Source organism: Phocoena phocoena, chromosome 5, assembly GCF_963924675.1.
Source record: "Phocoena phocoena chromosome 5, mPhoPho1.1, whole genome shotgun sequence".
Classification (NCBI taxonomy): Eukaryota; Metazoa; Chordata; class Mammalia; order Artiodactyla; family Phocoenidae; genus Phocoena; species Phocoena phocoena.
Genome location: NC_089223.1, coordinates 2,419,732 through 2,445,980, shown reverse-complemented (window position 1 = coordinate 2,445,980; position 26,249 = coordinate 2,419,732).

Genomic DNA, 26,249 nt, shown 5'->3' with positions numbered 1-26,249 from the left:
CTTAGATTCTATATATATGTGTTAGCATATGGTATTTGTTTTTCTCTTTCTAACTTCACTCTGTATGACAGTCTCTAGGTCCATCCACCTCACTACAAATAACTCAATTTCGTTTCTTCTTATGGCTGAGTAATATTCCATTGTATATATGTGCCACATCTTCTTTATCCATTCATCTGTCAATGGACACTTAGGTTGCTTCTATGTCTCGGCTATTGTAAATATTGCTGCAATGAACATTGTGGTACATGACTCATTTTGAATTATGGTTTTTTTCAGGGTATATGCCCAGTAGTAGGATTGCTGGGTCGTATGGTAAGTCTAATTTTAGATTTTTAAGGAACCTCCATACTGTTCTCCATAGTGGCTGTATCAATTTACATTCCCACCAACAGTTCAAGGAGGGTTCCATTTTTTCCGCACCCTCTCCAGCATTTATTATCTGTAGATTTTTTGATGATGGCCATTCTGACCCGTGTGAGGTGATATCTCATTGTAGTTTTGATTTACATTTCTCTAATGATTAGTGATGTTGAGCACCCTTTCATGTGTTTGTTGGTAAACTGTATATCTTCTTTGGAGAAATGTCTATTTAGGTCTTCTGCCCATTTTTGGATTGGGTTGTTTGTTTTTTGGATATTGAGCTGCCTGAGCTGCTTGTATATTTTGGAAATTAATCCTGTGTCAGTTGCTTCATTTGCAAATAATTTCTCCCATTCTGAGGGTTATCTTTTCGTCTTGTTTATGGTTTCCTTTGCTGTTCAAAAGCTTTCAAGTTTCATTAGGTCCCATTTATTTATTTTTGTTTTTATTTCCATTTCTCTAGGAGGTGGGTCAAAAAAGATCTTGCTGTGATTTATGTCAAAGCGTAAATGACTATGTTTTCTGCCTATGTTTTCTGCCTCTAAGAGTTTTACAGTGTCTGGCCTTACATTTAGGTCTTTAATCCATTTTGAGTTTACTTTTGTGTATGGTGTTAGGGAGTGTTCTAATTTCATTATTTTACATGTAGCTATCCAGTTTTGCCAGCACCACTTATTGAAGAGGCTGTCTTTTTCCATTGTATATTCTTGCCTCCTTTATCAAAGATAAGGTAACCATATGTGCATGGGTTTATCTCTGGGCTTTCTATCCTGTTCCTTTGATCTATATTTCTATTTTTGTGCCAGTACCATACTGTCTTGATTACTGTAGTTTTTTAGTTTAGTCTGAGGTCAGGAAGCTAGATTCCTCCAGCTCCATTTTTCTTTCTCAAGATTGCTTTGGCTATTCAGGGCCTATTTTGTTTCCATGCAAATTGTGAAATTTTTTATTCTAGTTCTGTGAAAAATGCCAGTGGAGATTTGATAGGGATTTCATCAAATCTGTAGATTGCTTTGGGTAGTATAGTCATTTTCACAATGTTGATTCCTCCAATCCAAGAGCATGGTATATCTCTCTATCTGTTTGTATCATCTTTACTTTCTTTCATCAGTGTTCTATAGTTTTCTGCATATAGTCTTTTGTGTCCTTAGATAGATTTATTCCTTAGATAGATTTATTCCTAAGAATCTATTCCTAAGATAGATTTTATTCTTTTTGTTGCACTGGTAAATGGGAGTGTTTCCTTAATTTCTCTTTCAGATTTTTCGTCATTAGTGTATAGTAATGCCAGAGATTTCTGTGCATTAATTTTATATCCTGCTACTTTATCAAATTCATTGATTAGCTCTAGTAGTTTTCTGGTAGCACCTTTAGGATTCTCTAATTATAATATCATGTCATCTGCAAGCAGTGACAGTTTTACTTCTTTTCTGATTTGGATTCCTGTTTTTCCTCTTCTTCTCTGATTGCTATGGCTAAAACTTCCAAAACTATGTTGAATAATAGTGGTGAGAGTGGGCAACTGTGTCTTGTTCCTGATCTTAGTGGAAATGGTTTCAGTTTTTCACCATTGCGAACAATGTTGGCTGTGGGTTTGTCATATACGGCCTTTATTATGTTGAGGTAAGTTTCCTCTATGCCTGCTCTCTGGAGGGTTTTTTTTTTTTTATCGTAAATGGGTGTTAAATTTTGTTGAAAGCTTTCTCTGCATCTATTGCAATGATCATATGGGTTTTCTCCTTCAATTAATTAATATGGTGTATCACATTGGTTGATTTGCGTATATTGAAGTGTCCTTGCATTCCTGAGAAAAACCCCACTTGATTACGGTGTATGACGGTTTAGGTGTGCTGTTGGATTCTGTTTGCTACTATTTTGTTGAGGATTTTTGCATCTATGTTCATCAGTGATATTTTGCCTGTAGTTTTCTTTCTTCGTGACATCTTTGTCTGGTTTTGGTATCAGGGTGATTGTGGCCTCGTAGAATGAGTTTGGGGGGTGTTCCTCCCTCTGATATATTTTGGAAGAGTTTGAGAAGAATAGGTATTAGCTCTTCTCTAAATGTTGCATAGAATTCGCCTGTGAAGTCATCTGGTCCTGGGTTTTCATGTGTTGGAAGATTTTTAATCACAGTTTCAATTTCAGTGCTTGTGATTGGTCTCTTTATATTTTCTATTTCTTCCTGGTTCAGTCTCGGAAGGTTGTGCTTTTCTAAGAATTTGTCCATTTCTTCCAGGTTGTCCATTTTATTGGCACATAGTTGCTTGTAGTAGCCTCTTATTTTCCTTTGTATTTCTGCAGCGTCGGTTGTTACTTCTCCTTTTTCATTTCTAATTCTATTGATTTGAGTCTTCTCCCATTTTTCTTACTGAGTCTGGCTAATGGTTTGTGAATTTTGTTTATCTTCTTAAAGAACCAGCTTTTAGTTTTATTGATCTTTGCTCTCATTTTCTTCATTTCTTTTTCATTTATTTCTGATCTAATCTTTATGATTTCTTTCCTTCTGCTGACTTTGGGGGTTCTTTGTTCTTCTTTCTCTAATTGCTTTAGGTGTAAGGTTAGGTTGTTTATTTGAGGTGTTTCTTGTTTCTTTTTTTTTTAACATCTTTATTGGAGTATAATTGCTTTACAATGGTGTAGTAATTTCTGCTTTTCTTGTTTCTTGAGGTAGGATTTTATTGCTATAAACTTCCCTCTTAGAACCACTTTTGCTGCATCCCATAGGTTTAGTTCATTGTGTTTTCACTGTCATTTGTTCCTAGGTATTTTTTGATTTCCTCTTTGATTTCTTCAGTGATCCCTTGGTTATTAAGTAGTGTATTGTTTAGCCTCCCTGTGTTTGTACTTTTTACAGATTTTTTCCTGTAATTGATATCTAGTCTCATAGCACTGTTGTGGGAAAAGATACTTGATCTGATTTCAATTTTATTAACTTTACCAAGGCTTGATTTGTGCCCCAAGATATGATCTGTCCTGGAGAATGTTCCATGAGCACTTGAGAAGAAAGTGTATTCTGTTGTTTTTGGATGGAATATCCTATAAATATCAATTAAGTTCATCTTGTTTAATGTGTCATTTAAAGCTTGTTTTTCCTTATTTATTTTCATTTTGGATGATCTGTCCATTGCTGAAAGTGGGGTGTTAATGTCACCTACTATGATTGTGTTACCGTCGATTTCCCCTTTTATGGCTGTTAGCATTGACTTATGTATTGAGCTGCTCCTACGTTGGGTGTATAAATATTTACAATTGTTATATCTTCTTCTTGGATCGATCCCTTGATCATTATGTAGTGTCCCTCTTTGTCCCTTGTAATAGTCTTTATTTTAAGGTCGATTTTGTCTGATATGAGAATTGGTGCTCCAGCTTTCTTTTGATTTCCATTTTCATGGAATATCATTTTCCATCCCCTCACTTTCAGTTTGTATGTGTCCATAGGTCTGAAGTGGGTGTGTTGTAGACAGCATATATATGGGTTTTGTTTTTGTATCCATTAAGCCAGCCTGTGTCTTTTGGATGGAGCATCTAATCCATTTACATTTAAGGTAATTATTGATATGTATGTTCCTATTATCGTTTTCTTAATTGTTTTAGGTTTGTTATTGTAGGTCTTTTCCTTCTGTTGTGTTTCCTGCCTAGAGAAGTTCCTTTAGCATTGGTTGTAAAGTTGGTTTGGTGATGCTGAATCCTCTTAGCTTTTGTTTGTCTGTAAAGGTTTTAATTTCTCCGTCAAATCTGAGTGAGATCCTTGCTGGGTAGAGTAATCTTGGTTGTAGGTTTTTCCATTTCATCACTTTAAATATGTCTGCCACAACCTTCTGGCTTGCAGAGTTTCTGCTGAGATATCAGCTGTTAACCTTATGGGGATTCCCTTGTATGTTATTTGTTGTCTTTCCCTTGCTGCTTTTAATATTTTTTCTTTGTATTTAATTTTTGATAGTTTGATTAATATGTGTCTTGACAGGTTTCTCCTTGGATTTTTCCTGTATGGGACTCTCTGTGCTTCCTGGACTTGATTGACAGTGTGATGGTGCTGGTGTGATGAATTGACATATACACTAATATGTATAAAATGGATAACTAATAAGAACCTGCTGTATAAAAAAAATAAAAAAAGGTTCGTTTTCAAAGTCCAAGGATTTCTAATGTTAGTTCATTTCACTTAAAAACTAAATGGGAAAAGAGCAAGTGAAGCTTTTTAAATACACAATACCAAAGATGCCTGCAAAGTCAATTTCTCCAGTTTGTAATCATTTTATTATTTCATAGCATAGTTAACTAAATGGAGAATAGTTTTTCATATCCAGCTTTTCTATTAATATCCAGCATACCTTCTTATTTTCTGTGTACTTAGCTTATCTCTATACATGCAGAGCAGTTTCTTTCTTACCTTTGCTCAGCCAAGCAAGATAAGGGGCTATAATTATAGAGAAATGTATCCTTTGTAGAGTCAAAATGTTCCCTGAATAAATTTTTTTTGTTCAGAAAATTAATACGACTACAATGGAAGGCAAATTTACTTTTACCTTTACCAAATTATTTATCAAAAGTTCAAAGGCCATGCTGGGCTAAACAGATGTGGGAATAAAGTTGATTTCTTGTTAAAATATTTTAGCTTACATCTAAAATAAACATATAAAATGTATTGACTTGGAGGAAATTTTTAGTACCAGTAAAGTATGTTTTTTGTTTAGTGAAAGCTATGATTATAACAGAATACTCACGTTTTTACATCTCATTATACTTATTGCCAGGACTCCAGAAGAGATTAGGCAATTGCTTTTCCTTATTCTCCTTATTTACTTACTCTTTTTTACTGAGCACTATTATCTCCAACAAAAAACTTCCTGCAAAGCCAGCAGGAACAGAATTCCAGCTCTACCTAAGTGCAGGTTATCCAGACGACTTATTTTTTAAACTTCTCATTTATTTACTTTGTTTCTTACATGTTCTTATGGTGTTAATATGGTAGATCAGAATTCATGCTTAGTGGTCATAAGACTCATAAAAAATTTTGGATTGTCATATTACTAGAGACCAACTTTTTATTTACCATCAATCTTGAACCCAGACAATTTTGTGATTTAGAATTTTTCTGAAAATTTCATTTAAACACAATGTCTATCTTATTTTATGGGAATTGTCAACCAAGTAACATAAAATATTAATGCAATCTCTCTTTTTGAAATATGTGAGATAATGTGTATTATGTATAGCACATAAAAACAAAGAATATTTCAAGGCTGGTCTGGCAAGTGACTTGCAAACTGTTTATACTACTGTCACATGGCACCACTTCAGCTGATAAATAGAAATGTCCATCCCTAGGTCAGCATCTTGGGAACCCAGCTATTGTTCATGGAATGGGGACTTGTATGAGGGGTTGTGGTGACCACTTTGCTGTTACTTTACCATTCACTGTTATCACGATTGAAAATATTTTTAGATGACATAAAAAGGTATCCAAATACTGTTTAACTGGTGGTACTCCTTTTAGTGCTGAAAAGCAAGCTTTAAAATCAGTAACTTTGGAAAGGAAGTTAGAAGTGATGAAATACTATGAAGAATTCCTCATAATTGTCATTATACATTAGGCATAGTTTTGGAGATCTCTACAAAAATATTAGAGGTAATATTGCTAAATTAAAAGGAGACGTTAAAGCTAAAAACCCCCAAAAAGCACATTTGTTGTAAATTATTCATTTTAGGTAGATATTATCCACCCCCAACCCCCAATTCTCAATTTGGAAAAACTAGGTTTGGATTATCAAAGTTTCAAAATATGCCAAGTCTTCAGCAACTTGTTGCTTATGTGAGATGCCACTTTCCCAATACCAGAACAGTTTCAAGAGAAAAACAAATACCGTATAATATAGCTTAGATGTGGTATCTAGAAAAATGGTACAGATTAACTCACCGGCAAAGCAGAAATTGAGTCACAGATGTAGAGAACAAACTTTTATAGTTACCAAGGGAGGAAGGGGTGGTGGTGGGATGAATTAGAATATTGGGATTGACATATACACACTACTATGTATAAAATAGATGACTAATGAGAACCTGCTGAATAGCACAGGGAACTTGACTCAATACTGTGTAATGACCTATATGGGAAAAGAATCTAAAAAAGAGAGGATATATGTATACATATAGCTGATTCACTTTGCTGTACAGCAGAAACTAACACAACATTGTAAAGCAACTATACTCCAATAAAAATTAATAAAAAATAAAGTTCAGAAAAGGTTGCTTGAAAGGTGGAAATTTGGGGATAGGAAAGAGGAGGGAATGAGGGTTGTTTGAGCAGACCAGTGTTTGATAGCTTTCTGCCTTCACAACTATCCTGTTAGTGTTTCCATTTCTAATATCTGCTCTGATGGAAAAAAATTGACTCAGAGTCTAGGTCAGTGGACAGGAAGAAGAGAGAGCAAGTAAAGATGGGAAACAAGAGAGCTCCTAACACTGAGTGCTTTTGCACCAAGGAAGCATATACAGAATCTTAAAGAAACTAGGAAGATCTCTCTACATTCCCTTTCATCTTCTTAACTTTTCTACTCTAAGCCCTAGTTATCTCACTAGCATGTCTCTTCAACCAGCTAAGTCCCCATTTAGCAAGATTTTTGTCAAGCCCTTTAAACATGCTATTGTTGACGTGTTTCTTCATGGACATCTTAGGTATTAAAAATGGTAAGCAGTTTTCCCAATATATTCCAGACCATATTGATTAGGGGCTGACACCCAAGTCCTGTCTGATGACTATAATACTTGCAAAATATATGCCTAAGGGCCACTAATAAATTTCTGAAAATGTGTAATAAACATGAAAATTTAATTTCCTAAATTAATAATATAGCTTATTAATGTTAAAGAAGTGTTGAAATAAATTACGCCTTATGTGTTGGATACCCTTGGATATCTGATTTAATTTAATTCTGTGTAGCAGTGGCGTTTCTTGGAGACACCTTCTAGACTCATCTCTCATTTTGTATTAGTACATTGCTTAGTTTGAATTCCTCCAAGAAATGAACCTTTGAGGGAGATCCAAGCCAATGAAGTGGGAAAGAGGGAGAGAGAAAGAAGAAAAGCCAAAAGAGTTTGTGTAGTGAGCAGGCTATTGCTGCGTGAAGTTGGGGTTCAGCCTTGTGGGAAACGCTTTCAGAAACTACGTGGAGCAACCCTGGACTGTCCCTCTGGAGGATAGGAAGTTTGGCACATTTACCCACCAAATCTCATCCCCTGTTGTTTGAAGGTGGTCCTTGTGATCTTAACTCTTCAGCCCTCCAGTACTTCGTCGTCCTGTAAGGGTCAAAAATCAACCTCAAACATAGAAGAGAAACAGATCCTTGAGGTAGGAAGTTAGCTTCCCAGGTGTGTGGACCTCAGCTTCAGGTGCACTCACGGGGGCTGAGGGGAGAGGTGTCGACATCACATGCTACATGCATAATGCTAGTATTGGGTCAACAAAAACCTTACTGATAAGTGGTATCCCTTCACATACACATTACCAGAAACAGTCTCATCCATTTCCTTGCATAGATTTCCCTTTAGATTGATTGCTTTCCCCTGCCATCATGGCCTCAAGTCATTAAAATGATTTCCCATGGTATTTCTCAACATTTCCTAAGTGTTTTGGTCTTAGAATTCCTTTTCAGGGGACGAGTCTCCAAAATGTATGCAACATCAGGTCCTAAAAATATAGTATAGCAAGAGTTTTTACTGCATTGACAATAGAGTGAATTTGCATAGGGTCTTTAGAAGAAAAGATAGATGACAGACTCAATTTTATGAAGCCAAGAAGTCCTTTAGACAGGCATGTAATGCAAAAAAGGAAATCTCTCAGAATGTGTTTATTTTTAATATCTGGATTACTAAAGATTGACTTAATCTTTATTTTATGTGTTATGTGCCAATTCAATGACTCAAAATGTGCGTTATAGGCAGTGAGATGGCAGTGACTGGAAAATTGGTATCTTTACTGTCTTAATTGGGTTCCATATTTAACAGCAAAGACTCTTCTCAAGTCTGATTTGTTTATTGGAAAAATAATGCTTGTGAAATCTTTTGGCTACTAAATATTTGGAGTTATTTATTAATGATAATAAAACAAATTGACCCTTTAGATTTTGTTCTGTTCTTATGTTTTTTTCCAATGAAATGAAAAAAAAAAACCCAGTCAATTCTTGGCTATACTCTGTGGTATAAGGAATAATCAGCAGAGATAGAATACATTCTCTCACACTTATTCAGTCTCTGTAGCAGGACACTGAGACGACCTGTCACACACCAAGCCTGGACCTCTCTCTTCCCTTCAGTGTATCTTTTCTGAAGCAGTTACTTAGCCAAACTCCTTACCTCTGTTTTTTTTTTCCCATTACTATTCACATATATATAAATAATTATTTATACTGTTACTAGATCTAATTCCTTACCTGTTTTTTTTCAATCAAATTATCATCAAATTTAAGAAGATGAATACTACATCAAGCCATACATGATCTATATGATTTTACCTTGCCCATCACCCAGACAATTCCCGTATAAGATTCTGGCCATTCTCTTTTCAGACTTTTCATGTTGCAGGCTTACACATGCCTCTCTTTGCCTTGTATCACTCTGCTTCTAAAATCTAGAAGAAGCATCTTCTTCTTCTCTCTGAAGTTTCAGCCTAAGTTATGTATTTTCAATGTCATCTTCTGATAGCAGCCCACACAGATTTCTCCTCTTTTAACTCCTTTCTTGTTTCTTGTGTACTGTGTATACTCTATAAGAAGCATTTTGTACTTTTCGCATTGGCTAGTGGTTCAAGTGAGAAACTTCAGAACAATGATCCTCAAATTTTAATGTGCATGACCGTTAGTTGGGGAGCTTGATACAAAAGTAGATTCTAGAATTCCTTCAGATACTTCTGTTGAAGGCACTTGTGGATTGTGCCCTGAGAAATCGTGCCCTGTTTTAGTTTTTCCTTAACATGTAAAACTATAATTTACTCATTGTTTTTAGGATACATAAACTATTGCATTATCTTCTCATCCTCCCTGAGTAGGCTGATTACTTGATAAAGACCAATCTTGACCCCTGCGGGTATACAACTAAGCCTTGACCCTGAGGTTGTTTTGGAATCTCGGAGACGCTGGTGATCAGGAGTGAAAACTACTGGCTTCCAGATAAATTAGATGCCTCTTTGGATTATAGAAAATGATGTCATTTTAGAGTCGACTCTCTCCACTGTCAAATAGATTTCAACAGATGTGTTGAAACATTTCTTCTTTCTCTCCTGTAATAATGTTACCTTTATCTCTTGATGACAAGTGTCCCATCCTGGATGGGAGTAAATTCCTCTAACGAAGACTATTCCTATCTTGTTGGTCCAAGGTTCCAGTTCATAAAAATAGCCCTCCAGCAAGACAGCTCAAACTAGCTGAAGGAAAACAATGACATTTAAGGGCAAAATCTTTAAAATGCAAAAAACAGGAAACGATAAAATTAGGCTGATTTTCCTCTTATTAGATTCAAAGCAAACATTCAATATGTCCTTAATAGATTCTGGTCTGTTTATTTCTACTTTCTATTATGAAAACTTGGTTAAAATCTACTACAGCATATTTCTTTAAAAAACTATTTCAGATGATCTGTTCTTCAGGGCTATATATACACTTCAATTCTAACTTTAATTCCTCCCGTCAGCAAGTCACAAGAGGCATACAACCACGAGTAGCTGTTTTTTCTTCCGACCCTTAAATCAGAACTCACAGCTTAAGGTTTTTATAGTAAATGAAACCCTTTTTATACAAGTTTTCTCAAATTCCTGTGTTTCCTTCTAGTAGGTAGTAGTACCATAACTTAATGATTTAAGTTTTGTTTTTTTCCATTTCTCTTATTATGTGGTCCTATAGATTATATTGTTATCCCTAACTAAGGCATCTAAAAAATAAAAATTTAAAGATATATGCTATAATTTCTATTCAGATGAAAGAAAGAAATCAGTGATCTATTTCAAGATGGAATTTATTTAAGGAAAGAAAAGCACGATGGTCTGCATCAGTTAAAATATGTATAAACCTGCTTCATGTATAGTTGTGGAGTAAGAGAAGGGAAACAAGGGCCTGTAACGTTTGTTCCAGGTACTGAATGCGAATTGCAGCATGGGAGAAATCAGTTCAGTTCTATGCTTCGTGAGCATTGCGGCACCCCGAGTAGGATGGTCTGGTAATAGTTACGGAGTCATTTATTCATGAAGCGGGAGCAGAGGGCAAAGAATGGGTGAGAGTGTGGCTATTGGTTGTCCGAATACACAAAAGGAGAATTAATAGTGAGATTTACATAAAGAAAGGCTAACTCTATACCAGCCCCTCCAGGGAAAGAGAAGTTAAGAAGGGAAATGGAACAGGTTCAAAAGGGAATTTAAACTATTAACCTATTTAGCAACTACACCAAGATTGATTTGAGAATTTACTAAGCTTGTCTAAGCAGATGTTATCTAATCAGTATGAAGTTGTATAACATTCTAAATGGCATTCTTGTTAACGTGTATTGATAATCAGGATAATTTTTGCAGGGCTATTATACACTGTATACTTTTATTAAAAGTTGACGATAAGGCTTGATTTCTCTCATTATAGGTTTATTTCCGTTCAGTTCAACAAAAGATGACAAAATTACTGTTGGGTTCCAGGCACTGCACTGTCATTAGAAATACAAAACACTGCTGATGAAAATTAAGACAGACCTGAATAAATGGAGAGATTTACCGTGTTCATGGATCAGAGATTCAATATTGTTAAGATGTAATTTCCCCCACCCTCCAAATGACCGATAGATCCAAGGCAGTTTCAATCAAAACCCCAGGAGACATTTCTGTAGAAATTGACAGGTTGATTCTAAAATTCATATTGAAATGCAAAGGAAGAGAATAGGTCAAACCATGTTGGAAAGAATAATAAAGTTGAAAGACATAAACTACCCGACTTTAAAACTCTTATAAATCTATAGGAATCAAGACACTGTAGTCATGGTGTGAAATAGACCTATCACTGGAACTTAATAAAGAGTCCAGAAAGGGACTCACATATAATGGTTATTTGAGGGTTGACAAAGGTATCAAGGCAAATTCAATGGAGAAAAAAATAGTCTTTTCCACAGATGGTGTTGGAACAATTGGACATCTGTGTGCAGATGAATGAACTTTGATTCATACCTGGTACGGTTTACAGAAGTTAGCTCAAAATGGATTATAGACCTAACTATAAAATCTAAACCTGTAAAATGTATAGGAAGAGATCTTGTGATCTTGGATCTTTTAGCTATGACACCAAAAGAGGGAGACCAAAGTTTTCTTAGATACAACACCAAGAGCAACATCCCCCCAAAAACAAATTGATTAATTGGATTTAATCAAAAGTGAGAACTGCTCTTCAAAAGATACTGTTAAAAGAACATGAGCTCAAAACTGGGGAAAATATTTGCAATCACATATCTAATAAAGTACTTCTACCCAGAATACATAAAAAATGTCCAATACTTCATAAGAAAATAAGCACTCCAATAGAAATAGTCAAAAGATTTAATAGACTCTTCATCCAAGATTTATGAATGGCAAGCAAGCATATGAAAAGATGCTCGTCATCGTGTAAATTAAATCCACATTGGGATACTGCTATAGAGCCACTAGAATTGCTATAATTAAAAAGCCTGTCCACGTCTTGTGTTGGCAAGGTTGTAGAACAGTTGGAACTCTCATAAACTCCTGGTATGAATGGAAAACAGCACAACCATGTAGGAGAACTGTTTGGCAAAAAGTTATACATACACCTACCTTATAATCCAGCCATTCCACACCTAGGTATTTATGCAAGAGTCATGAAAGCACATGTTCACACAAATATTTGAACACAAACGTTCATAACATCTTCATCTGTAATAGTCTAATATTGGGAGCAGCCTGAATGTTCATCAGTAGGTGAATAAATAAGTTGTGGTAAATCCATATAATAGGGTAACACTCAGCATACGACACATGGGTGAATCTCATCATCCTGAGTGAAAGAATCCAAACTAAACAGATTACATATCACATGGTTCTATTTATATAAAATTCTAGTAAGTGCCTGAGGATAGAGGAAAGGCCATTGCAGTGGAACAGGAGGGCGGGACTACCAGTGGGGCACTGGGAAACTTTAGGGAGTGATTGATGTGTTCTTTATATTGACTGTGATGATGGCTTCTCAGGAGTATAAATATGTTAAAATACATGAATGTCACTTTGAATACCTTACTTAAGCTGATTTAAGACAAAGAAAAGATATTAGAATTGTTTTTGATTATAAATGGTTAAATTATAGTCATACATTTACCACAATAAAAAGCCTATTAAAGGAGCCTCTTCCCTTTTGTGTGCTAGTATAGTCACTAAATTTGATCTTGAATTAACAAAATATCCAGTTCTAGTTTTAAAAGCTTTACCCAGATATATGTTTTCCAGAAAGAAAAAAAAAATTCCCTTTGCATTTTGGAGAATAACAAGTGATTTCAGAGGGAGCAAAAGAGCTAGGGTAGTGTTCTTATTCTGGGTGCTTCACGAAACTGGCCAAAAAATGGCAGAAAAGAATCAGAGATATTTTCTATTATGACAACCAGAATCCAGTGAATATGTAGCTGTGACTCTGAGTCCCTGAGTAACTTAAAGAAATATATAGACTCTTTAGTGGGAAGACCAAAAGATTTTGTCTCATGAAAGCCCCATGACATGGGAGTCACACCAGGTCCTAGTTTAATTCTGACTCAGAGAAACAGGCTGTCACAAGGATTTTATAAGCTTAAAAATTAAAAAAATTCCCTTCCCATCACACATCTAAATACAAACATCTGGGACAGGAGAGGGGTGGGGTGGGATACTTAGAAGAGAACAGCAAAGCCAAGTAGCAGTGTCACAGGTTGCTGTGTCATCTCCATCCGCAGACCCCATATTATCCAATTTTAACATAAGGAAGGAAAAAGATTTTACAGACAGAAGACACAGGATGTGAGCATGGATGCTCTAAAATAATTAGCTTGAAAAGTTGAAGAAACAAAGGGAATCTAACGGCAAGATATTTGGTGTTCTAGCCCAGGGGAGGAGAAGCAAGACAGCACATCATCACTTAGGGATGATGAATATCCCCAGATATCAGCAGGATCCCTAAATGAATTCAAACACATCATAGCTCAGTATTTGAACTAATCTTTTATGGAGATAAGCTGGCTTATCTGTTATATTACACTCGCGGTGAAATAGTTTCCTTACCTTTAAATGCCCTGTGCCATACCTTTTGCTTGTCAGATTGTCGTCACACAGCAGGGTGATGCGAATTGTCCGTTATCCTCATCACAAATTATTATCTAGGGTTGGGCGCGTGAGTATATGTACAGAATACACATGTGTACAGATGTGTACAGAATACTAGAGAAGAGGCAAAGGGAAAAGATGCAGAAAGGAGAGAGAAATTAATAACATGCAGATAAAAACTCTGTGATGTATCAGTTAGAACCACACTGGTCTGTGTGCTGGGTTGAGTAGGTGCTTAAAGCGTTTTGCAAAGGGTCCCCCAAAGAATAATCTGGAGACATAGAAAGAAGCCAGATTGTTTCCCCCACACATGCACGTTTTGTTTCTTTAAAAAATACAGTTGACCCTTGAACACCGTGGGGTTCCGGGGGACTCTACCCCCCGACATTTTAACTTTCAGTCGCCCTGGGTACCTTGGGCTCCTTGTACCATGGATTCAACCAGTCATGGATCAGTGTAGTATTTACTATGGAAAAATATGCCCCTACAAGTGGACCCAAGCAATTCAAACCCGTGTTGTTCAACAGCCAACCATAAGCACTTTTGCTCTTTAGTGTCATTTATGTTTTGAGCTGCATATGGTAAGAAATCATAATCTCTCAAATGTTTATGATCTTTAAGGTTGCCAATCTAGCTAGAATTCTCAACCCACTTAGAAGCTTGTCCTGCAGGGACTAATAGAAAAGAGGAAAAGAAAACAAACTGACTGCATCTAAAGCACTGAAGTTAAAGGTTGTTTTGCGGGGGCCAAAGGAAGAGGGAAGAGGAAGCGTTCGTATGGTTGATAGAACCTACAGCCATAAACTTAATGGTGATTGAAGCCATCGGGACTTTATGGCTCCATAGGAGCTGCTGACATCAGTATCTCCAGTTCCATTAACATCTTAGGTTTCATTTTGATTTAATTAATTGAAGTTGATTTATACTTTATCAAACACTGTATTTCCTTAAAAAAGGAAATCTGGGCAGGATGAGGCACAATGGAATACAGTGAAAAGTAAGACTCTGCTCCTCCTGGACCCTCAGTTCCTATCTCCCAGGCAGAGCTGGAAGCCCTCCCTTCTTGTAGCCTGGCAACTTTTACCTTTTGATGCTTGAATCTAGATCTGCTGGCTCTAAGCAGTCTTTGCTCTGATTGTTTTCATAGAGGATGTAAATCAAGCCACTGGTCATGGTGACCCTGCACATGTGACATTTGTGCACATTTTGTTTTCTCTTTCCTAACAACAGGTGTTGGAGACAATAAAAATTAAGTTGTCTAGAATGTTTCATGTTGAATAACAGTCCACTTTTATGTGAACCGTATCCTGCCATGAATGTAAGCATTCTAGAATGAAGGCTTTTTTTTTCCTTTGAAGCAAATTGAGAAAAAAGTATTTTCTAAGGTCCCTGTCCTGATGGGAGTACTGCATTTCTGGAGTCGTCTTTTTGCTAGTAACACACATGCAAAGCAAGGACTGTGTACTCTACACATATTTTTATAGAGCTCTTTGTGCTCATACCGCTTTACTGAAAAATTATGAAATTCTCAAGCAGAATTAAAACCTGAAAAATGTGTAAATCCATTGAAATTCTCGTGCTCGATTAAATTAACAATTAATAAGTATCTGGGCCCAGCTCTTTGCTTTGGTTTCAAATACCATCCATATCCTGATGACTCTGGAATTTATACCTTTATTCTCAAACTTTCCAGAACCTCTTCCATCTGACAATCTATACAGCATCTCTCGATAGATGTCTAATGAGCATTCTAATGGGCAACAGGGACTCTCAATTTTCCTTCCAAAATCGCTCTTCCGATTTCCCCCCCCCCCTTTTTTTTTTTTTTTTTTTTTTTTTTTTTTTTTTTTTTTTTTTTGCGGTACGCGAGCCTCTCACTGTTGTGGCCTCTCCCGTTGCGGAGCACAGGCTCCGGACGCGCAGGCTCAGCGGCCATGGCTCACGGGCCCAGCCGCTCCGCGGCACGTGGGAGCCTCCCGGTCCGGGGCACGAACCCGTGTCCCCTGCTTCGGCAGGCGGACTCTCAACCGCTGCGCCACCAGGGAATCCCCCGATTTTCCCCCATTTAATTGGCGGCAACATACCCCTCTGGACGCTTAAATCACAAGCCTTACAATCAACCTTGACTCATTTTTCTTTTTCCTCATAAGAAAAAGTTAATCTGGAAACAAAACCCGGCCTTCAAAACTCACCTGGAGTCTGACCACTTTTCACCCCTTGGAGTGCAGTGTCCTAGTGGCTCCCACTCTGCCTTCCATGTGATCACTGCAGTAGCTTCACTGGTTTGCCCACCTCCACCCTGGGTCTCACGTCTGTTCTCCATACGGCAGCCTGGTCCCGCCCCCTATCAGAACCTGCGATGCCTCCTTTGGACTCAGCTGGCTTACAAAGCCCTATAGATAAGATCTGCCCTCCCAAAGCTTGATGGCCTCCCAGCTCCATCTCTGCTCTGCCACGTCAGCTCCTTGCTGTTTCTTGCACACGCTAAGCACACTTCTGCTAAGGACCAGTGCCCTTGCTATTTTCTGTGCCTGGAAAGTTCTCCCACAGATATCCACCTAAACTGCTACCTCACGTCCTTGAAATCTCTGCTCAGAGGTCCCTGTCACAGAGCCCTCCCTGCACACTCTATAACACGCCAGCCCCTCGTCACTGTCCTTCTCTGTTTCCCACACATGACTTCATTGTCAACAGAGTGCCCCACCTGCCGCGATGCTGAGTCTTCGTCATCTGTCTCCCCTTCGAGGAGGTCAGATGATGGAGACCGAAGCGAGGTCTTTGTGGTCACTCAACTTTCTGTGCGTCGTGTTTTGGGGTCCAAACCACACGCTCTGCTTGACCAGCGGCAGTGGTCTCGGGCTCAGCGAGCCAGATACATGTGTGGGATACGATGAGCCATCGTGGCACCAGGCACACATCGGAGTTGATGGGAACACAGCATCAAGTGCGTCACCAGCAGGAGTTCCTGTGGGAACCTCTTCTCTAGCTCTTCAAGGGAAAGAGACCACAGGGGTGGGTGCAGGTACCACCCTCGCTTAGCAGGTCCACGGCCCATAGTATTTGTAGTATTTGTTCCATGAGAATGTCTTCTAGAAATCCCCAAGAAAAAGTATGCCCATTCCAGAGCAGTGCCCTCAGGGAAACCCCGAAGCTGTGGCTTCCCACCGGGTATCTGTAGTCCACTCCCGTCCTCCTGTGCTAATATTGTTTCCAACCAGGCATCATTTCTGCCATAAATTGTGTTGACTAGTAACATAGCTGACATTTCACATTTCCAGGGAAACAGTGTGAGATGGTTAACCCAAGGTCATTTTCCCGTGGAAAAGGAGAAAGCTCTTTTTAAAAAAATTTTGATTGTACTGTGAGGCATAATAGGCACCAAACACACATTTGCTGGATGAGCAATGAATGAATGACTGAAGGAGCGCGATACCAGAAGGGAAAACGTCAAGAAAAAGTCAAGAAAATTAAAAGTCAAACTACAGCCTAGGAAAAAAAATTTATTTGCAACACATGTATCTGATAGAAGACTTACGTCTTTTATTAGAATATATGAACAACTTTACAACTCAATAACAAGAAGTCAAAAGCCCAATTTAAAAACTGGGTAAGAGATTTGAACAGACACTTTATCAAAGAAGACAAACAAACACACGAATAGACGCTAATAGTATTAGCCGTGCAAATTTAAACCATAATGAGAATTCCATACATGCACTAAAATGACAAAATTAAAGAGCCTGGCAATTCCAAGCTTTAGCAGGTATATGAGGAAACTGGAACTCTCATATGTTGCTGAGAGGAATGTAAAATAGTGCAGTCACTTTGCAGTACATTTTGTCAGCGTCCTATAAAGTTAAAAATACACTTACTGTATGACCCAACAAGCTCACTCCTAGGTATTTACTTAAGTGACATGAAAATATTTGTCCACACATACACTTACATGTAAATGTTCACGGAAGCTTTATTTATCTATTCATAATAGATCCAAACTGGATAATGCCCAAATGTCTATCCACTGGTGAATGGATAAACAAATGTGGTAATCCATATAATGGAACACCACTCAGCAACAAAAAGGAATAAACGATGGATACGTTTAACAACCCGTAGGAATCTCAAACATATTAAGCTCAGTGAAAAAAGCCAGATACAGAAGACCACGTACTCCGTGATTTCACTTAATGACATTTTGGAAAAGGCATTACTGTAGTAATAGGAAGCAGACAAGTAGTTACCAGGGAATTAACCATGAGAGGGCTCAAGGGAACCCCTTTGTGGTGATGGAGATTTATTTTCTGTACATTTGATGGAAAGATAGCTTCCTTGGTTCAAAGAGAAAAGACTAATTTTTTAAATGTATTATGAAGTAAGGAATATACTCTCACATAATTTACTTTACTTTAAAAATATTTCTCAGTGCGGTTTATGTCACTTGTGGGTTCTAAAAATATGTAAGTAATTTAAATGTAATGATATATACTTTAGAAAGGGGGGCACTCAAATATGTAGTCAATAATCACAGTGGAATTAAGATTCTCCCCACCCATAAATATAATTTTAATTTTATTTAATTTATTCTGCCTGACATCTGGTTTCTCAGAAAAGAGAGGTTATAAAACGTTTTATTCTTTCCATCTTGAACATATCGTTTTCTTACTTAAAATCAAATATTTACTGTATAATAAGATAGTCAAAAAAGGAAATGAGTGATGGGGGAATCTTTCTCAGGCATAAGCATTTACATCAATAACTCCTCTGTACCATACTAAACATGTGAGTTTGTCTCAGGGACAGTAAAAGTAAAATCTGATGCATGGTGGAAATACACAAACTCTTCCATGCAAATAATCACACATTATTTCTTAGTTAGTAAACTTAGAAAATACTCTTAATCGAATGAAATCACCATAAAGTTAAAAACAATTTTTACTGAAGGATAGCATACGAAGGAAAAGTACACCAATCCTACATGTGTGCAGATGGATGAATTGCCAGAGATGAACCAAACTTGTGAAAGGCACCAGGATCAAGAAACACATCACTATATATACCCAGAAACTCCCTTCAAAGCCCGTCCACCCTGGCCAAGTCACTACCCTCCTCCAGGGGAAATGTGTCTTGCATCATGCATTAGTTATACATGGCCTTGAACTTTACATTAATGGATCACCCAATATGCACTCTTTTCTGTAGGGCTCCTTTCATTCAATGTTATGTGTTTTTTTTGTTTCTTTTAAATTAATTTTTATTGGAGTATCGTTGCTTTACAGTGTTGTGTTAGTTTCTGCTGTACAGCAAAGTGCATCAGCTTTACATATACACATATCCCCTCTTTTTTAGATTTCCTTCCCATTTAGGTCACCACAGAGCATTGAATAGAGTTCCCTGTGCTGTACAGCAGGTTCTTATTAGTTTTCTATTTTATATACAGTAATGTGTATATGTCAATCCCAATCTCCCAATTTATCTCCCTCCCTCCTCTCCCCCTTGGTAACCATGAGTTTGTTTCTGTGTCTGTGAGTCTATTTCTCTTTTGTAACTAAGTTCATTTGTACCACTTTTTTAGATCCCACATGTGAGTGATGTCATGTGATTTTTGACTTTCTCTGTCGGGCTTACCGCACTCAGCAAGACAGCGTTACGTTGGGAAGGTTCATTCTTGTATGCGGCCAGCGTTCACCCCTTCTCGATGTGTTCATTATGTTCCACCGTGAAAAATAGCACACTTGATTCATTCTGCAGTTGATGGTCATTTGGGCAGTTTTTAGTTTTGCTCAGTCGTAAATAGCACTACAAAGAACATTCTTCTCCACATTTTTGGTGAATAAGTACATGAATTTCTGGTGAGTGTGTGTACAACTGCTAGGTCATGAGGTAGGTATACGTTCAGTTTGAATAAATACCGACCAAGTGTTCTCCATGTGTTAACTTATATTCCTACAAGCAGTGTACAGAAATTCTATTGCTCCACAGCCTTACCAATAATTGTTGTTTTCTGTCTCAAAACAGAAAACAGCTGAGGTCACTTGGTGGGGTGCAGGCAGGGCCTGTTAGCTGCAGGCAGGGCTCACTGCAGGCTGGTCACCTCTCTCCAGCAGGGAGGTCCGCACACCTGCAGACCAGTCTCGACCTTGGGTTGGGTAGCAGTGAACTCGGGAGCTGGAGCAGCCCATTCACCCTGACATTCTTCCTTGGCTATGTCCTTTCCAGCAATGGCCTGCTCTTCCTTTTCCATCTCTTCAGGATATCTGTAGAAGCAGAGCTCAGGTGAGACTTCTCCAGGTGTTGACAGGAGATGTCCCTGTCCCCTCCAGCACCCCATTCTGTGTGATCAGTTGGTAGTTTGTTTTTTTTTTTTTTTTTTTTATACGTTACGCGGGCCTCTCACTGCTGTGGCCTCTCCCGTCGCGGAGGACAGGCTCCGGACGCGCAGGCCCAGCGGCCATGGCTCACGGGCCCAGCCGCTCCGCGGCATGTGAGATCCTCCCAGACCGGGGCACGAACCCGTGTCCCCTGCATCGGCAGGCGGACTCTCAACCACTGCGCCACCAGGGAAGCCCCAGTTGGTAGTTTTAATGACTAAAAGAGATAAAGCTAAGATTTGCTGAGAAGCAGGCACCATGCAGATTTCCCCTCCATTCTGTGGTGTAGCCAACACTTTCCCCATTTTTATTAATGAGGAAATTGAGACAGAGAGAGCTAAGGTAATTTGCCAAAGGTTACGCTCCTGGTCAGTGACAAAGCTGGGATTTACACTTGGGTCTGTCTCCAAATATTCACGTTATTCTAGACTAAGAGTGCCCACCAGACGCACCTTTGGAGATTTAAGAAATACACATGCCTGATAAGATCCTTTATGGATACAGAGGAAAGGGAGGGAACAGTTGATAACATTCAAATGTGGACTGTGGATTAGATGACAGTAACGGATCAATATTAAATTTCCTGACTTTGGTAACAAAAGATAATGCTGTAGTTTTTAGGAAATACACACGTAAGTATATGTAGTGTACGTATATATAGACATTCTATATCTCTGTAGAGATAGATAAACAAATATATAGATAGTTAAGGACAATGATAAAGTAAATGGGGCACAATGTAAATAATGGTTGATTCCAGGTGTGGAACATTGCATTTTGCAAAAATGCTGACAATAATACCACTCATCCCATATTCTTTTACCAGTATAAGGGGTCTATTTCCCGTCTCTGTATTTGGGTGGGCACGTCCATGGCAGACATGATGCTACATGACTCTTCAGGGTGGATAATAAAAGGCGGTACAGCTGTGCCTGGCTCAGTCTCAGACCAGCCGCCACACTCAGAGGTGGCTCAAGCAGGCCGTGCGGAAGCCCGCGTGGTGAGCACAGTGGCGGAGACTGAGGTCCACAGCCCATCGCTGGCCGGGCTCGGAGCTCACGGCAGCACCGACCTGCCAGCCAAAGGAGGACCCATCCCAGAATTGGTCCAGCTGGGTCGGTACTGCAGCTGATGCTGTCTGGAGCAGAGATAAGCCTTCTCTCTGAGATCTGCCCAGGTTGCAGGTCTGCGATCTAAAAAAATCACTGCTATTTTAAGTAACTAACTTTTGGGGGACTGGTTATGCAGCAAAAGAACCAGAATTCTGAATAAAGAGTAGGTGGCAGTTTTTTGTACTATTCTCTTAGCCTTCTTATAGGTTTAAAATGATATCAAAACAAAAACTGAAAGAAGTACACATGCCCAGATCCTACTTTCAGAGATTTAACTTAGAACAGAGGCGCATGTGTATTTTGAAACAAGAAAACAAACCAAAACTAAACAAAAATACTTCTTGGGAAATTCTGATACATCTCTTTGTTTATAAATCACCTGTTCAGCCAAAAAGGAGCAAATTTATGGCTACTATAAACAATTATATGTTTCAATATCCTGAAATCACAAAAGATAAATGCTGACATGCCCATTCTTATGACCTGTCTGTTAGTTGTTTTTAGTGATCACCCTTGGCAGTTTTGAATATGACTTGGTGGCTGGCGGAATTAAAAAATAAAGAAGTGAAAAAGCCAACACTGAAATACGCAGACATACACACACGAGAACTGGAGGTTTGGGTGGAGTCAGCATGTAGCCACTTGAGGAGAGAGGCTGGCAGTGGCCATAAACATGGTCATTATAACGATTTCTTTCTAGGAAGGCATACACAGGTTTGATTTTCTGAAATGATTCTAAGTATCTTTAGAGCAGAAAGGTTCAGTCTCTCCTTGAACAAAACTACTGTGGGTTTATTGTTTCAAAGTTTTAGGCTGTAATGGTTCCATCCAGGGCAGAATTGCTGGAAGGAAATGGCCATAAAATCCCTTTCAGTGCTTTTATTTAGAAATGTAGTTTTGGCCTGTTCAATTCACTGAACTGACAGAAACCATTGGTTTCTGTCAATGGTTTCAGTTCATGACAGAAACCATTACAGCTTCTACCACATAAAACAATAGCTATTAAAATCCTATCTATTGAGCTCTGTCTTATTTTCCTTCTGTGTGGGGAATATTTTTTATTCTTTGAGTTCTCTACGTTTTATCAGAAACAAGTACACTGATTTCAAATATTGAAAAGTACATAAAAATACGTATTTTCTGGGCTCAGCGTGTGCAGTCCTGCTGAGAACGTTGGGATGGTGCCTGGAGTCGATTCATTGGTGCAGCTGTCTTGTAGTTATTTTGGAGAGGGCGATTTCAGTGTCCTGTGACCTTAAGAGGAATTGCAAATAGACGTCTAACATCTAGTCATTCATCCACCAGCGCATGTTGGGTGAGCACCCATGGTGCATGTGTAGACTCTCGCTTAGCTTCTGGGTATTCAGTGGGAGACAAAACATTCTCTTTCCTACCCTCATCGGACTTCCAGGGAGAAGGCAGATATTAAAGAAAAGACACCCACCAGCAATTAAATAATGTTATAATAAATGCTCTGAAGAACATACAAGTGTACAAATATTAGAGTTGATTCTCACATATATTGAGATACTATAAATACAACCACGGAAACTCCTTCTTTAAAACCCCCAAATGACTTGCTGTCATATTTATTTATTTATTTAATTGAAGTATGGTTGATTTACAAGGTGTTAGTTACTGCTGTACAGCAAAGTGATTCAGTTATACATAGGTATACATTCATTTTAGAAAATATTCTTCTCCATGATGGTTTATCAAAGGCTATTGAATATAGTTGCCTGTGCTGTACAGTAGGACCTTGTTGTTTATTCATCTTTTATACACTAGCTTGCATCTGCTGACCCCAAACTCCCAGTCCATCCCTCCCCACACCCCTCCCTCTTGGCAACCACCAGTCTGTTTTCTCTGTCCCCGACTCTGTTTTTTTCTCATAGATTGGTTTGTTCGTGTCATATTTTGGATTCCGCATACAAGTGATATCACATGGTATTTATCTTTCTCTTTCTGACTTACTTCACTTAGTGTGATAATCTCTAGGTCCACCCATGTTGCTGCAAATGGCGTTATTTCATTCTTTTTTATGGCTCAGTAATATTCCATCATATATATCTACCACATCTTTATCTATTCCTCTGTCCATGGACATTTAGGTTGCTTCCATGTCTTGGCTGTTGTAAATAGTGCTGCAGTGAACATTGGGGTGCATGTGTCTTTTCAAAACATGTTTTTCTCCAGATATATGCCCAGGAGTGGGATTGCTGGATCATATGGTAGCTCTATTCTTAGTTTCTGAGGAGCCTCCATACTGTTCTCCACAATGGCTGCACCAACTTGCATTCCCACCGACAGTGTAGGAGGGTTCCCTCTTCTCCACACCCTCTCCATGTTGTCACATTTAAAATCAGGTTCAAAGTGCTTATGGACAGGTGCAAGGCCCCGTACAGTTATGTTGCAGCTCGGCTGCCCCATCTCCACTTATAACATCCTCCTTCCTGTCTCACATACTTTATTCAAACGGATCATCTTTCTACCCCTCACCTTCCCTGGCTTGTGTCTTCTCAGGGCCTCTGCTCCTGTGGTTCTCTCTGCCTGGATGCTTTTCCACTGGGTTTTCCCTCTGGCCTCTTCTCAACAACAGGCCTTAGCACAGTAGCCCCTCTGCAGAAAGTCCTTCCCTGATGACCCACTTTAAATAGTCTCTTATTTCCACCTGTCTTTTCACCATCACATTACATGTTTCACCTTCTCCGTTGATCTTAGAACTATCTGACATTCTTGTTTGCCTGTGTGTGTGTGTGTGTGTGTGTGGGCACGTGTGCGCCTTTGTTTTCTTGTTTATTTTCTGTCTCTCTAACTGAAGGGTAGCCTCCATGAGACTAAATATGAGACCACAACACAGAGCCCAGAACCTAGAATAGTGTTTGGTATGTGAACATTTTTATGACTCTATCTAGAACCATCTCTGAGTCACATATGCTAAGTGCAACCAAACCCAGTCCAGTGCTTTCTTAAACTTTACCATCTAGCTTGAATCCATAATCAAGTAGGAGATTCAGCTTCTGACCGATACGTATTGAGAACTTCTTGGTCAGTAACACAAACACATTTCAAGGAGGTGAGATTTAGTGCTGAGTCCTGCTAAAGTTCAATCCACTTAGGAAGAGCAATCTCTAAAGCAAGCAGCAGAGTTATAGCATGGTTAAGACATATATTCAAATTGCATTTTCAAAGAGAACACATATTCCCACTCCAAAACATCTCACTCCAAAACACCCGATTTCAAGTTCTAGTGTGTTTCCCAGGACTGAGAAGGAGATTAAGTTCTGAGCTTAATCTTAAAATATAGAAGAATATTTCCTAAGAAAAAATCCTGGAGTTTGCTCTCAATCAGGGCATGTTAGCTCCTCTAAAAAATGACTTAATTCTCTATATATTCGTTGATGCTAAGAACAACAAGAACAAGAACAAATGTTTCCTGTTAATTGCAAAGGCATTTGTGTTAGTGGTGGATTCCTTAATTTAGTATTATACAAAGTGTATCTGCTCACATATTTTTAGACGTCAGCCCACCTGTCGTGGACCTGTAGCTGGTTGATGTCAAAACAAAGCAACTAATTTTGGAAAAAAAAAAGTCTCCATCCTATTTTACTTGATCCTAGCATTTTTAGAAGACTGAAGAAGAAATAGTGAGTTAACATCTACAAAAAGTAATTTAAAGAATGGTATCAAAACCAAATCAGTATAGAAAATGAAGGAAGAAAATCTTCTATAATCTAAAACCTTAATATTTAACTTTTTGCACACGTGTGGAGAGCAGGTAGAAGCGGGTCTTGGGCCCAGGAGGGTCCAGACTTATTGACTATTCCCTCTTTTTAAGGGGGAAAAAATAGTCATGCCCACTTCATGTCATGTGGTGGGAGAGCTCCCCCAGGCCCGTTTCCAAGGGTTTCTATATCACAGAAACGTGCGTGCATATCTGGGATGGCTGCACTTCTCAGCTGCAGAAACCTAAACGACGCCAGCAGGAGTCTTGGGCAGCCTGGGTGCAGGTCCACAAGGCAGGTCAGTGGTCCCTGAAATCCTCCTTACTCATTACGCAGTGGGGTTGCTGGCCTTGTCTCGATCTGCTGCCATCTGGGGGCTGGGCAGACGAGGCTCTGGGAAGATGCAGCAGCTCTGCAGAATGACACTCCGGTGCTGAGTGGGGGAGGACGGAGAGGGGGCTGAGGTGGAGTGTGAAGCGTGACAAGGGGCTGAAAGGATTCTCCGTGTGAGAAATACGTTTTCACATTATCAGGAAATCCAGCAACTGGGCCTGTTCTCACTAAGTTTTGTTTATCCAAGACCTTGGTTATAGAATAAAAAGAAATGACTTTTCTTGCTGCAAGATGGTATAACATCTGCATCTTAACTGCAAATGTATTTGGCATAGACAGATACTTTACTCTTCCACCCAAACAAGATTTTACCAGTAGCAACCGAGGGTGTAGTAAGGGGAAATAAAGTACAATGGGGTTCCTTCTCCTCCCCCAGGGACCATCCGTCTCCTATCTAGGAGGTGACAAGTTAAGATCAGCTCAAGAAACTTTTATTGCTAACAATTCTGCTTCACCAAATTCCTAGAGGGATACTGCCACTGCCCTTTTGTTCTTTTTCAGGATATGGAAGACCTATTGGTCATGGAGAATACTTTTGATTGCTAGGACAGACTGAGCAGGTATGGGAAATCCTTTGCAAGTTTCCATATATAAAAATTACAAAAATAAATAGAACAACAAAACCCCCAAACCCTTGTGTATACTTGAGCTTCAAAGCAAGGAGAACCGTCAGGTAAAATGATGAAGAGGGAATTCCAGCCCAGGTCAGTGAATTAGCTGACGCCTGAGGGCCAGCCAAGGGAATTGGGGCTAGAAGTGGCTTTGTGCAGAGGGCTGGAGCTGAGCTCCCCTCGGCACTCAGGGCACCGAGGTGCAAACTTGGCAGAAAGCTGGTCCTAGACTTATGAAACCCACCAGACCCTTGAAAGAAGAAACTCAAAATTACTCTAGAAATTCTCCCACAGCACAGAGAACACTGAACTACTGCTTTTTCAACTAAAAAGAACTTTTATTTTTTTCTCCTTTA